The following is a 10,236-nucleotide window of genomic DNA, read 5'->3' as shown; positions in this document are numbered from 1 at the left end:
CATGCCTCTAGGATCACCACAGCGGGTGTTGTACACGCGGTTCCCACAACGCCTACAAACTAGAGAGGTGGCTGTCGGGGCTAGTCCTCTCCGCCTGGCTCTTGCGGACACTTCAAACGCAGGCGGGAAGCGGGCGGGGGCAGGCGGAGAGGGCCGAGGGGTCCAGCACCTGCGTCGCGGCCGCAGCCGGAGGCGCGCTTCCAGGAGCCGCAGGCGCGCTTCCAGGAGCCGGGGGCGGGGCCGACCCCCGGGCTGCGGGAGGCGGCGGGACAGCGGGCCGGATGAGCTAGCGGGCGAGCAAGGAGTTAAGCCGGGCCAGGGCCAGAGCGCCTGTCAGACGCGAGCATGTGCAGTTTGCACCGCATCCGTACTATGGGTGAGTGCCGCCGCCGCCGCCGCGGGGGGCTCGGTTCCGCCCGGGCAGCGGCGGCTGCAGCCCCCAGGCCGCCCGGCCGCCGCCACTCAATGCGGGACTAGGCGCGGCGCGGGAAGGCCAGGCGGCGCGGGGGAGGCCCGGCCGGCAACTCCGGGCGGGGGGAGCCCGAGCGCCGGGGCGTGGGGGCGGGGAGCAGGCGGCGCAGGAGAGCGCCCGGAGTCCCCGCGCAGGAGGAGGAGCGGGAGCGAGCCGAGGAGGCTCCTGGCGGCACCTGCGCCGGGCTGGTGGCCGGCCCTGCCCTTGCCCCTGCCCGCGGCTCCGGCCCCGCACGGGTAGGTGCCTCAGATGCCGGTAGAAAGGCCTTTCCGCCATCTGGAGAGGTGGCCGTGCGGGGCGGGCAGGACCAAGCGCGGGGGAGCGGGCGATGGAGGAGGGGATGGGGGACGGAGAGACCGGGCTGTGGGCTCTGCCTGATCCCGCTCCCTCTTTGCTTTCGGTTTCGAAGCGGCGCCCCGGCTCTCCGGCGAGCCGCAGATAAGGTTGTGCTCCCTGACTCGGATTCCCTACGGGGGATGGGCGCACAGGGGGGCGTGTTGGGGAAGGGGTGCACGTTGGCAACTTTCCCCGCCTGAAACAAAGGGGCGTCGGGAGAGGCGAGGGAAGGGACCCGCCGGAGGTTTCGGGCAGCGGAAGGTTGACACCCCCTTCTTCCTTCCTCCGGGCGGAGAGCACCCAGGAGGCCGCCCCAAGAGGGCAGAAGGGGGCGTTAGTCCGGGAGTCAGGGCTTGGCCGTGAGAACCACGGCCCCTCCTGAGTTTGAGGTTGAGGACTTTCCTGCAGGGGAGGGAACGGTGCCAAAACGACCCCTGCTGCCTCCTCCCCAGAGGGCACGGGAAAACTGAGTGATGATGGACGGTACACCTAGGTGTCCTCCTGTCCCCGGGTTGATGCTCCGGGGCCCAGCCTAATTTCCTGGCCGCCGGCTCTTTATCTGCTTTCCCTGAGCTCTGGTCCTCTGTGGGAGATGCAGAGCTGGATGAGGACCGTTACAGCTCAGTGCTTGGCAAGGGCAGGGAGACGCTGGCCTCTTTCCCAGATATCTTCCCTTCCCTCTTTCTAAACCCAGTCAGAAATTGACCCCCTATCATTCTTTCCCTCTCTTTCCTGAACTGTCTCCTTTCTTTATCTAGGATTTCCTTGGGGGCATGTTTGGTTGCCTCAGGTATGGAGCTTGGGGTGACAGGTTGTTCTGAAGCAGCTTGGGGCCCTCCCAGGAGGAAAAGAGCAGGACCCCAGGGAGTTAGGATGCCAGTGTAACCTTGGGGGCTCTGTTCACCAGTTTTCACGTGTTCACAGCTCCCTAGTAACGAATGGACTGTGACTCTGGCCTTCAGACATGGGTCATCGGAACACCTGGATTTCTCTTTGCTATTCCAGGAAGAAAAGTCAACTGGAGGGCTGAGTGGTCTGCCCTGGGGGTGGTACAGTGCCCTTCTCTCTAGAAAACAGGTGCCCGGACCTTGTATCTCCCGGAGTAAGTTGTCTCCAGCACGGAGCTAGGGGCATGTGACCACCAGCTCTCATCCTGGGACAGGACTGCCCCTTTGCCCTTCTTCCTCTTAGGACAGCCCTTTCAGGAGCTCTTGTTTTTTTTCCCCCTGACTACAAGGCAGAGCTACATCTGCTTGCCTGTGAAGACAGAAGACACTGGGCCACTGCTGACTCTCCTTCCTGTTCCTGTGAATGAACTAATGATGTGAGTGGCTGGGCTAGGGGGCAGGCCTGCTAGGTCTCCTTGCTTGAGACATGGGGGAGGGAGGGTGGGTTGAGATGAAGCTTGGTATTTGGGAGACAGAGATTGGCTAGTGGGGGAGACAACTGGGCCAGGACCAACTTTTCGGCAGAGGGAAATGACAAGCTGAATTCAGCATTGACTTTGGTCACTTAAGGTACAGGAGTAGGAGAGGTTCCAGGACCAGAAAGAGGAAGCAGGAAGTCTCCTGAGCTCTAAATCTGTGGCCTTAGAACTTGTGGCTGAAGTCAGATGTAGGACCAGACAGGAGACACCACCCGACCATCTCCTAGAGCACTTTCCCATCTAAATGGGCCACGTTGATTATCGTACAATCCCCCATTGGGTTTATCCCAAGCGATTTATTCAGAGCTGAGGATAATGATGTGAAGGCCTGACGTCGGCCTGGCGTCCCAGTGGTGAGAGAACAGGCTTTTCCATGGACTGGCCTCAAATGTACTGACTGTAAGATAGGAAGATGATACTCCCCTGACTCCCTCTTTTAAAATGATGAGGCATGAAGTTTTACATTTATAAAGTGATTTAAGAGTCTTGGGTCCTGGATAAAAGATGTTAAGTAAGTTAGGGAGCATTATACTGTGTTTATTTCGGTTGTGTCATATTTACATATTGCTTCTAAAGGGATCGGTATCATTTTACAGGAAAGGGCCGAATTACAGCTTTTGCGATAGGAAACTTCAGTGTTGGTTTTAAAAGTGTAGTTTTTATCAGAAAAGCGCTTGCTGCAGCACATGGGCACCAAGCCTCTGCTCTTTGGGCGTCTTGGAGCTCCCTCCCTGGAAGGATGTTTCCTGGTAGTTGGTGGCCAGCTATGGACATTGGTGACAGTCACCCTCTCCAAGCTCTAGCGAGGGTCTCTGATGATCTTGGGGACTCTGATGTCACAGATCTAGACCTGGGTACAAGCAGTAAAGTGAATGGCCTGGTCTTAGCAGCGACCGTATCAGATCTGGCTGTCCTTGGGAAATCTAACCCTCCCTCAGCCTGGCTGTTTTCAAATTTGTATCCCTTTACTCTCCTCCGTTCTCTCTGAGAATTTACATACAAGGTGGTTTGGGTTTAATTTTTTTCTTGTAGGAATATTCCTTTTAAGGCACGGGTAGTTTCTGAGTTGGCAGACTTTCAGTTCCTGTTGTGGCAACACCTGGCTAAGGAGGAATACAGGAAGGGATTCTGATATTGTAGGCAGGAAGAAATTCAGCCTTTCTGGTCAGGTCTTCTGCTTACTCCATTACTGCTGTTCAAAATCCAAGGCTTTGTATTTGGAAAGTAAAGATAATTTCTGGGGAAGAGGTAGGAAGATAACACTTTGATTATGGTTTCATCCGAAGGAAAATGAGTCACATTGAGAGGACATTGACTGTGGTATACATGAATGTGTGTTTTGGGGAAGTTCTTTTTCTGGGATTTAAAAGTGTTGAGAATATGCTCTGATAGAACTTAGGTATCCACGTGAAGAGACCAGAGCGTGTGTTTGGTTCAAGGGCTCCGTGGCCTCATGCTTTGAGCTGTGGGGTACTCCATGCTGCTGTGATTCAAGGAAAAGGAAATGGTTTTAAACCCTGGCACACACGTTCCCAGACAGAATTGAGACTAAGTGTATAACTCATCACATCACCAGGGTGAAAAGGAGGGCCTGTTCCCTTCACTCTGCATATGTCCATCGGGCTGCAGGTGTGGACTTCTGCTCTCCTTCTCTTTAAGACTGTATGTACTCAATATTCATTTTAGCACTGATGCCTCTATGTATAAATTTAGTGTGGCCGAGTTCTCAGCTTGATTTCAGCTCCATGCTCCTTCAAAGGATGGTTCTGAATGGTAACTTTCCATCTTGCTCCTATGTTCTAGCTTCTACCTCTGGATTGAGTCCACTTTCCAAACCAGCAATTTGAGGAGGATCCAAAGTCATCGCCAATTCCAGTTTCTCAATACCCAGCTCCCCACAATCCTTTACCCAGATATAAAAGCAGTTTGATATCCTTTCAGGGCTCTTGGCTCTCAGTGTGGCTGGTATTGCAGAAAGGGCAGCATCCTTGAAATTAGTGCAGACAGTCTGTATGGGCAGGACCTGGGTCCTTAGGTTACTCCTTCCTGCTGCTCCATCCTCTAGAAACACAGCAGTTAAAAAAAAAAAAAAAAAGACTTGCCCATCCAATCCTAACTTAATGACACATGATTTAATAGCTATGAAGGCATAATTAGAGAGAGCCCTTTTTGCTGCTCCTTTCCTCTTCTGAAGCCCAGCATTAAGGACATACTTTCACAGTTGGACTCCAATGCCTTCTAGTGCCTCCATTCATTCATTGTTTTAGTTTTTATGAGGCACCCCATCACATGAGTTTCAAGAATGGTCCCTTTCCATTAGAAAGGTCATTCATCCTGAGTTTTAGTAAGGCCTTGACACCAGCCCCGAAGCTAGGGAGTGCAGCCAAGAAGGAGATTGACGGGCCACAAAGAAAGGATTCTTTTCTTCACTTCTGAGGGGTAATTCATACTTCAAGATGAAATATGCTTCCTGGGAGTCCATGGTTTTGTCGCTTATACAGTCTGTGCAGGGGATAGGCCCTCTTGTAGCAAGGAAGCCCACCTTGCAGACCAGTAACTGGCGTTCCTTGGGACACTGATGGGGGCCTGTTTTTAGCCCTCTTGCCATCCCATCTCCTTTTACTCAGTGGTCCTTGGCCAGCCATTCTGGTCCCTAGACCTGCCCTCTACCTCAATCAAAAAGCCTTTCTAAAGCCAGGGAGAAGGTGGGCAGGCATTGGCCTTATTTTATGGTATCTTGTTAAAACGAATATGGACAAGAAATATTGTCACTCACTGGGCAGTACAAGCAGCACTTCCAGATTTTTGCCAGTGGCAATGAAATGATCTTCTCTTCACCTATAAATGGCCTTAAAGCGAACTTTCATATAGCCTGCCTGGTTTCTAACACATGATGAGTGCTTATTAATCATCATTTGTGGTACTTGGATGTGATCAGATACCCAGATTTCTAGGTCTTCAAACAATAATAGTGTTCGTGTGGGAGCCGATAGTTGGCAGAAGCTTTAGGAATCAGGAATTCTTGGATCCCTTCCTGACAAACTCACTTATGTGACCTCGCACGGTCCGTTTTAGTCCTCCGAGGCTTAATGCCACAGATGGAGCTTCAGCTGGCTTCAGTGATAATAGCAATAACAATGGTAGCCACCTTCTATTGAATACTTACTATATACCAGGCATTGGTCCAAGCGCTTTACATATGTTCTCTTTCTCTTGCAGCAATGAGATATTTACTGTTAATTATCCCTATTTTACAGTTGGGAAAACTGAGGGTCTGAAAAAAAGTCACGTAACTTGTGTCAACTGAAATTTGAACTCATTTCTGTCTGATTCTCTTGTGTTCTATAGCCTAGGATCTGGTGATGGAACCGGTGTTGGGGAGAGGGTAAAAGTGGAGGTAGTGTTACAGTTAAGACGTGAGGAGTGTTGATGTGGATTTAATATAGCCAGTTATAAGGAGATGGAAGTACTCAATCTTACTTGAAAAACAGCATCCTGATAAATGTTCTGAAAGGTGGGAGAAGTCTCTACGCTGTAGGGGAAAAGCAGACCTGGGAATTTCTGTAAGGCGAATAATTTTTATGCTTGGCATAGGAGTGTATCTCATAAACCCATTTCATTTTTATGCCAATATATTCATCTCTTTTGATAGGCTCTCTGGACAGCATTTTCCTTTCTCCCATCCCACTGCCCCTAGTTATAGCAGTTTATCTTTGCAGATTACTGATTCCAATACTCGTCCTCCAACCTCTTTCATAGTTTCTGGTTTGTGCCCTGCTTGTTGTTATAGTCCAGCTATGGATTGCTGACTGTGACTCTTGGGTCTCAGATAAATTCTGCAAACCGGACCAGCTAGTTTCATTAAGATGATTCTCATCTCTTTCATCCTCATTTGTTCCAGGCAAGTTAACCCTAACTCCTCTTCTACAATTTTGAGGTATTTGTGGAGGAGGAATGAGGGTTGAAGTTGTGGCTTGGAAGAAGTTAGCTGACCCTTTGTTGAGAGTTAGCATGATGCTGTTTAGTGGAATTTTGGACAAGGGGCCAGGAGACTTGGGGTCTTGTTTCAGCTTAGTGACTCTGGGCCAATGACAAATTCTTTTGCCTTCAGTTTCCTTATCTGTAAAATAATAATGTTGGGAGAGCTAGTCTAACATCTCTTCCAGTGTAATGTTGGATGACTCTGAGGTATTTCCTTTCTCAGGGAATAATTCAACTGCTCTAGAATTCTAGGATGTCAGAGCTGGGAGAGCAGTGATGTTGTTGAAGGAGAAAGAAGCCCAGTTGTAAATTCAAGGGCAAAGTCTGAGCTGAAATAAGCCCTTGTTGTGAAGAGGGACTGGGTCAGGCCATCCCTTCTTTGCCTGTGTAAATGAGGCAACTGAGAGGTAGCACCTGTTTACTCTTGTCCTGACCATTTCATAAGCTGTAAGAAGCATCTCTTGCATCTTGTCCTAGAACTTCAACTTCAACCCACCCCTTGTACCCCGCCCCCATCCTCTGGCAGTTCTGAGAAGGAGCCCTTAAGTGAAGAATACCATGAAATTGTGTATTTGGTGTATGTTTCACAATCTGCACTTGGATTTGGCAAACTCCAGGGCCTCGTTCAGCCCAAGATCCCAATCCGGTCTCCGAGGCCTGGGGACTTTGGTTGATGCCTTCCAACTGGGTGAGTCATTGCTAGTAAGAACAGGCCTTCTTCCTGCACTCTAGCACTACACGAAAGAGCAAAAAAGAAACCATAAACTCAGCCTTGGAACTTAGGGTGGTCACACCACCTTTGCTCGTTGTGGAATTGGGTCAGCTTGATTTCCCTTTGAACAAAGCCATTTGTCCAAGGCCCTTGGGTACTCCAGTCCATAGGTACATCTGTTTTCATTGCAGCATGTTCAGAGTTGAAGAGCAGATGAGTTCTCACTGTACCCACCAGTGTATACTCACATCTTTTCCTCCCTATCTTAGTTTTCTAGGAATGCCACAAATTGGATGGTTTGAAACAACAGACTTTAGGGCCTCACAGTTTTGGAAACTAGAAGTCCAGAATTAATATGTCAGCAGGACCATGCTTCCTTTGACGCCTGTAGGGTTCTGGCAGTTGTTTTGCCTGAAATCCATGTCATAACTCAGTCTCTGCCTCTGTCACATGGCCGTCTTCTAACTGATCTCTTTCCTATTGACTATGTCCAAACTCTTAAGGACAGCAGTCATACTGGATTACGGCCCATCCTAATTTGGGTTGGCCTCATTTTCACTAATAACATCTTCAAAGATCCTATTTGGAAATGGGACCGGGGTTAGGCCTTGGAACATACCTTTTTGGAGAGCACAAGTCAATCCATAAGATACCTGTCTTACACTTTTCCCACAGATCCTTGTCGTCCTGTACCATTTATTTCCGATGATGAGTACCATACTACTAAAGGATGATTTGGGGCAACACAAGGACAAACATTTCTTTTTCTTTTACCAACAGATGAATTTTTTTTTAATCTTACAGTTTTACTTTATTTTTTTAGCTGTGCATTTGTCATCCCAATCCACTTTTTTTCTTCTTTTTCTGTGACAAATAACATATATACAAAAAAGCAATAAATTTCAAAGCACATTGCAACATTTAGTTATAGAACAGATTTCAGAGTTTGGTATGGGTTACAATTCCACAATTCTAGGTTTTTACTTCTAGCTGCTCTAAGATACTGGAGACAAAAAGAAATATCAGTATAATGATTCAGCAATCATACTCGTTTGTTAAACCCTACCTTCTCTGTATAATTCCACTGTCACCTTTGATATTTCTTCCACTCCTTAAGGGTACTTGGGCTATGCCCATTCCAACTTTTTCATGTTGGAAGGGGCTGTCAATAAAATGGGATAGGGGGATGGAACTAGTTGATGTTCTGGAGAGGCTGGACTCTCTGCATTTCAGGACTTAACTGGTCCAGAGACCCAGTAGATGAATTTCCTTGCAACTTAAAAATATCCCAAATAGATCTGTCATCTTGTTGTTCCCATAGCTGGACAACTCTTATCTTATTCATCAGCTTGCTGAACTGTTCCTTTTTCAGAGGCATAGATACCATCCCAAACTTTTCAGATATCCTTGTTTTAAATTGCTGTGGCTTGCTGAATCAAAGCTGCTGAATTTGATACAAGTTCCATGTCATTTCCTTCAAGAATTAACTCATCTTTCTGAGCTTGAATAACTGAACAAGCAATACCCGGCCTCATCTGAACCCTAAAGATTTATTTCTCACCCGAGAAATTTCAGATTTCAACAAGAGACCCACTTTCTTGAAGAATAACATTGATGGGGAAGTGAGCATACCTGGAAACCCAGCATAACCCTCTTGATCACGTTCTGTACGTGACTAGATGTAGTGCAGACTGTAGCCAGTTCCTCTTCAGTTTCCCACCATTTGTCAACCTGTAGCCTCTTCTTTTCCTTTCCAAGGAAACTGACTTCTACGTTGATGTGATTGACGTCCTCTGCAGGGTTCCTCGGGCCCTTCACAATAACATGCATCCCTTCAGCAAGATGTAGACATTTTCTAGACATTCTTTTCCTGGACATTTTCTGGGTCTTCATTCTTGCAATAGATGTGGCAAAAAAGAGCAACATTTCATTTTAGTAGCTATGTTTCTAATAAATGTAAAGAACTATGATGTAGTTTGGTGGGACTAGTTCTTCTCCTGGCTTGGGATGAAAGCTCAATTATGCCTCAAACTTTTCTGGTCAATCTTAGGCAGAGGAAGGTCCTGTGGTCATGTTAAGTCACAAGCATGGTCCCAGTTTAGTACTTACTACCTTCAGTCCTTTGTAATTGGATTAGAGGGGCAGAGACGTGCTCACTTGGCCAGGTGGGTATTTATTGCTGAGTCTGTTTTATGGGCATGTTCATGGGTTTCTCAGAAACACTCTACCCACCCCCCCCAACCTCCCCTACCTTCCTCTCCCGCGAGTTGCCATGATCTCTCACTTCTGGTTGTCTTGAAAAGAGCAAATTATTCTGTATTCTAGATTATTGCTTGGGGCTCCTCTCTCAGCCCCTAAAATCCAGTGATGCTCCTTTAGCTTCTTTCAGGTAAGGTCTAGTAGGCCATTCGAATGGCCCTCTTGGACAAGACCTCTAACCTCATGCCAGCCCTCTTGTGCATGTGGGCCACCTTAGTCCAAGGAAACAGTCATACATCTGTGGCCCAGTGTGCCCCGGGAATGCAGGCCCACCCCAACTTCGGCAGTCTTCCCTTGGCTCCTCTGACACAGATAGCCAGCTTGTGTCTCCTCCCTCTTGGATGTCTTAGGTGATGCTCAGATGCCAGTCTGCAGCTCCCAGTTGCAGGAGGCACAAATACCAGGTTTCCTGAGTGGTCTTGTTGCAGCACCTCTCACCTGCTTAGGGACATGAGCCCCTGTGCAGGTAGGACGGGATCACAACACACCAAAGTGCTCTCAGAATTCCTCTCCAATGAGTCCCCTTCAAGCTCTACCCATTCTGACCTGTTTATACCCTCAGTGTGAGGGAGCATTGCCTCTCTATTTTGAAAATGTGCTTTCTTATCTGGTATTACACTTGGGAATGTCATGCCTGTTGTGTCTTGGTGCCTTGATTAAGACTTGATTTAACATCTTTTTATATGTACGTCATTCTAAAACCATACCTATCACAATAAGCCCCTGATTTTATGGGTATTATTGCTTAGGATTAGGCTGCAGGGCATATATAAGGCTTAAAACTGGGTTTAAATAAAAGGTTAATTACAGCCAAGCTAATGTTTATGGAATATTTATAATGCCGGGTCCTGTTTTCAGTGCAGTAAACATGCTCTCTCACTTAATTCTCAGAGTCTCTTCTGAGGGAGCTCCTTGTATTATCTCTGTTTTACAAATGAATAAACTGAGGCAAAGAGGGGCTAAGCAACATGTCCAAGGTTACACAGGTGGGGTCAGAGCTGGGATTGGCATGGAAGGAATCTGGCTCCACAGTTTGCACGTCTAAACCAC

General features: G+C 48.2%; 1 protein-coding gene across 16 annotated transcripts in view; it reads left to right on the top strand.

The window, feature by feature from the left end:
- The first annotated feature begins 263 nt into the window (after positions 1-263).
- Positions 264-10,236, top strand: part of TMEM229B (transmembrane protein 229B) — a 42,518-nt gene continuing 32,545 nt past the window's right edge. For 3 of the 16 annotated variants that reach the window (XR_013160313.1, XM_077122782.1, XM_077122783.1), the window contains exons 1-2: positions 264-376; positions 2,050-2,132. The gene's annotated coding sequence lies outside the window, so the exon portion shown is untranslated. The other 13 variants (XR_013160316.1, XM_077122784.1, XR_013160314.1 and 10 more) reach the window with 11 other exon arrangements.

Source organism: Tamandua tetradactyla, chromosome 12 (assembly GCF_023851605.1).
Source record: "Tamandua tetradactyla isolate mTamTet1 chromosome 12, mTamTet1.pri, whole genome shotgun sequence".
In the NCBI taxonomy this organism is placed as follows: Eukaryota; Metazoa; Chordata; class Mammalia; order Pilosa; family Myrmecophagidae; genus Tamandua; species Tamandua tetradactyla.
Note: the sequence above shows the minus strand (reverse complement) of the source record. Positions and strands in the feature narration are given on the sequence as shown.